Here is a 4965-nt window from a genome sequence, read left to right as displayed (position 1 = left end):
GGTCTTTATCGAGTACCTGATTTTTGACACTCGGTAAAGCAGTTTGCACTCGACAAAGACCCTGTTTCCAGTAGTGAATACGTGGTCCAAAAATACCTCTTATAGTACATGTAAATTTCTGGCCCAATTAAAAGTGGCCGTAGACATCGGACGTGGTCCAAAATACCTCTTATATATAGCACATGTAATTTTCTGGCCCAATTCAAAAGTAGCCCTGGACGACGTTGGACCAAATTGTTACTCCTGTTTGGCCAAGGCAAAGACATGAGGCAGCAGGCCCGACTCGCGACTCTCAGCTCCCTTGGGCTGATCCTGACTCCGCGACCGTGAGTTCACGTGCATGGCAATGCCGGCTCGCCCCGTTCAGACGTTTCGCCTGTTCCTCCCTGCTGGCCGCCCGTTCATTTTGACATTCTATAGCTAGTGCCACATGATGAGTATGAAATAGTCTATGCAGCACATTGTTTCATTTTGACATTCTATAGCTATACATGCAAGAGACAAGTTGTACTGAATACAGGGTGTAGACATGATTTTATCTAGATGAAACTCTTTTCACCTCTCTTCATAAATCCCTTTGTCACATAAGAAAAGATTGCATGGGAGAATGACCCCCCCCCCCCCCCCCCCCCCCCCCACCACACTAAAAATGGCCTAATCGAATGCATAGTGTTTACGAAAAAAAATACCTGGGAATAAAAAACTCAGACATCTTACACGTAACATGATGCATGACCCATACTGAATCTGTCGAAGCTTTAATTTGAAGATTTTCCCATTTGTCCCCTTACAATAATAATTGTGCATTTTGAGTGACAGCCGGTATGGATGTAGCCGCATGCAACGCAACGTTGCGCACATGGTTGAGACATAAAGTGTGGTCCGTGCAACTAATTCTTCGGAGGATGACGCGTTACCGGCGCGGCCGACATAAATCGGGACGGCCGGACCGGCGGGCGGCTGCTATCTGTTCATTTCATGAGCGTTGCGTGGCATGACTGATATCCAGTCACAGTGTAGCGCGGCGTGTCGTTCTCCCTGCGGATCGGAGGGCCTTTATTTTATTCATAAAAAATTCCTGCCCGGCCGGCCGGCACCCGCTGTTAATGGAAGGACCAAGCAATCGTCGCGTGGCTATAAATATACACACGCAACACAAGCGGCGCTAGCTAATGCGTGCGTGCGTGAACACATACATACATATATCTACACCGTGCGCGTACTGCAGCCACTTTACATCTCGGTCTATAGCGTGACAGATGGGCTCGCACTACGACGGTGACAACGGTGGTCGCCGGCGGGAGACGAGGTGGTACGCGGTGACCGGCGGCCGGGGGTTCATGACGAGGCACCTGGTGGCGGCCTTGCTTCGCTCCGGCCAGTGGCGCGTCCGGGTCACTGACCTCGCCCCTACTCTCGTCCTCGGCCCCGGAGAGACGGAGGAGATTCTCAGCGATGCTCTCCGTGATGGCTGTGCCGTCTATGCCTCAGTCGATGTCTGCAACCTAGAGCAGCTTACCAAAGGTGATGCATGCATATATATCTTACTAGACAGTTTTTAAATAATAAAAAAGTGCATGCATACAATTTCGAGTTGAAGATACCTTGAGCCTAAGTGCTTGGAAGCATGACTGTATATTTAATTTTCATCCAATGATCCAACCAGTTAAACTAAGCTCGTTTACTAAATAAAACTGAAATACTCCCTCCACCTCAGGAAGGCACCACAATGCATCCTTGCAACAGGTAAAGCTGTAACGTCATCCCCTCGACTGTCTAGAGAAGATTACGTACCCTCAACAGGTTCCTTCTCTACACATTCCTTGTTCACATGTCCCCACTCTCTGCACTTCAAGCATTGTATTGCATCTTCTTCTTCCTAGTCCTCTTGGTCTCCACTTTCCTCTTGTTAGGCTCATCTCTGACCAGCAAAGCTTCAGCTTGAGGTTCTTCCACTAAATTGTTCTTTCTTCTCTTTCCCCGATCAAGCAATTCTGCAGTAATATCCTCAATCTTATTTGTTTCTTTAATTTGCCATATGTCAGTGTTGTAACCAGATACTCATATATAAGATGGTGGCAAAGACAATAGAGAATTATTGTCTTATATTCAACAGCAATTTTCATCTCTCTACGTGCTAGATCAACAACCATATGATTGTTGAAAAGTGTCCCATACAGCTTCTGCTTCAGATACAACTTGATGTTTAGTGTCATGGACATCTACTGAGCTGCCAAATTATCCCATATTTCCTTTCTGAGGTTAAATCCATGACATGGAACATGACCTAATTTGAGAGACAACTATATGGCAACGGCCGCTTGTAACTGCATCTCCTCCCGGTCTTCATCCTCCATATTGTCCTACTTCTTTTCTTGCAAACCCTTCGGAATCCCTTGCTGATCCTTGTCTGCCACAAACCAAAGTTTCCACTGCCATCAAACTTTACCACCTCAAATCTGGTACCTATTGGCGCTATCGTACCGACCCACGGTTTGATCGAGCTCTTGATGACCTCACTGCCTGCCTTGTCGACCAACTCATAGAGATTGGCCTTCTTTGAGATTTTCACTTTGAGCACGCATGGTCACCATCGAGCTGAGCTTGCTAGCTCTTACCCGCAATGCCATCGTCTAATCCAAACCATCTAGCTCTCAGTACCAATTTTTTTTGGCTAGTCTAGCTTTCTAGTTTTTCTCAGCCTTGTGATGCACTAAACCAGTCTCTCTTGCTCCTGGATTTATTTTACCACGTGAGCCATGTCAAAATAAACTTGAGTTGTGCCTTAATTATCTTTGAAGGAAGTACTCCGTAAGACCCTTGGTCTCCACGACTCTTTTGTCGTGGTGCGCAATTGCTTGTGCCAAGTACTGTGTCCTGAGCACCAAAGCCTTTCATGAATTTTAATTGTCTATCTACCTCATGCATGCATGCAAACTAGGGATGAAAACGGTACAGATATTTTTCGACCGTATTCGAGACCAAATACGTTTAGAGAGGTTTAGATCTGTCCGTATCCGAATTCAGATATTCAACATCTGATACCGTATCCGTATCCAAATACTCAAATCGTATATTTATGATGTCGATATCCAATCGTATCCTATCCGACATGGTTGACACTATCCGTATTCGAATCCGAATCCGGACAGAAATATGAAAACAAATGTAATATCAGTGATATCGGTCCGTATCCAATCCGTTTTCATCCCTAATGCAAACCATTGAATTTGGAGTACTCTAGCACCACGTGGTAGCTAGCCTTCACACCTTGTCCGGTTCCTTGTGAATTAAAGACGAAAGTAAGCATGCATCCTCTGCATACTAGCTGCTGCCCTACACGCTTTGCAATTGAATCCTTGCTCTAATTTTTTTGTTTCACATACACGTCTAAGTGCTGTCCTGCACACCGCAGCACGCCTGGTTGCACTGCATTAGCACAGCACGCCAGGACCAACACACCAGGACCTGCAGCGCAGCCTTGCTTGCTCCTCAGTCCTCAGTTCCTACACGTCAAGTCTTCTCCAAGGCCATTCCTTTAGACTCGCAAGAGCCTTGCAAGGCGCATCTTACCGCTCCAGCATCTAGCTTCTATCCTCCTTCACTCTTTGCCATACTGCAAGAAACAGAGCACTATATGTCGTGTCCGGTTGCGCCTCTTCACAGCCTCCGTTGCACATGCCTGCTCACATGCATGCAACCTTTCTGCAACTATCGCGCCATCCATGCTGTCATCTCCAAGACAACAACGTGTGTATGCTATCGCAAGAGCCCCACCGTGTGCGCTCAACCTGCACATGCAGGTCCTGCTGCGTAAATTACGCCCTGACACACACCTCATGTGCATGAGACGTGCTACACCATGGAAATCCACATCGTCGACACCCTTTGTTCGTCATGTCATGATCCAGGCCTTGTGAAACAGCCGGTCGCAGAACCACCATTGTGGTGCTCCCACGCCCCAATTCACCTCTGGCTCCCATCACGTCTGGCCATTGCCAGTCTGGATAGTGAGCCAAAGCTGACGTCATAGTCCGTGTTGTTGAGATCAAAAAGATCATCTAGGGTTAGGTTTAGCGGGTTCTCTTTACTGTAAATACGATAACGAAAGTAGAGAGACAGAGAGGAATAGAAAAAGAATGTGTCGAACCTGACACCGCAGAGGAAGATGGTCCAGAAGCCGCCATCTCGTTCGTCGGTGAAGTCTGCGCACGGGCAGCGACGTTCGGGGAAGAGGTCAATGAAGTCGTCGACGTCGGTGGAGCGGGGCGGCGTGGCTAGTGGCTTCCCGTCACTGGCTGCGCCCCTCTCTGATCGGGATTAGGGTTTAGGTTTTGGTGGGGAGCTCGGCTCATGGTAAATCTCGTACTCAGAGCCGTCGGCCCCCACCTCTATATATAGCGCAGTGTGACAGGCCCCCCAGCCATAGTGGGCTGGGCGCCCCCGATCTAGGCGTGGATCAAAGGCCCAATTGGGTCGTAGGGCCCAGTTTGGCATTAGAGATCAATCTAACAATCCCCCCCTTGATCTCCTACCATCTTTCAATTTCATATCATTTACTTTTGTTCATTCCATTACAGATTAGCGCATAGAGCATGTTTCATCGTCATGGTCAATTACCGATAGATTTAACAACTACAACACACCTCTCTGTTCTGAAATAGATACTTAACTTTGTGCCTTCTTTTGTCTAGAAATTATAGGCTTTCCCTTAAACCCATGTCGGCTACATGTTCTCTAAACATGTTGGGTGGTAAGCTTTTTGTAAGCGGATCCGCGAGCATCTTTTCGGTACTTATATGCTCAAGACTTATGACATGATCCCAGACTTTATCTTTTACAGCATAATAGTTTATGTCAAAGTGTTTGGCAGCACCACTTGACTTATTATTGTGAGCGTACTGTACTGTCAGATTATTATTGCAGTATAACTTAAGTAGTCTATAGATATCGTCAACCACCTTC

The sequence above is a fragment of the Miscanthus floridulus genome, unplaced genomic scaffold, assembly GCF_019320115.1.
Source record: "Miscanthus floridulus cultivar M001 unplaced genomic scaffold, ASM1932011v1 fs_330_2_3, whole genome shotgun sequence".
NCBI lineage: Eukaryota > Viridiplantae > Streptophyta > Magnoliopsida > Poales > Poaceae > Miscanthus > Miscanthus floridulus.
The sequence above is the reverse complement of the archived record's forward strand: the minus strand, read 5'-3'. Positions refer to the sequence as shown.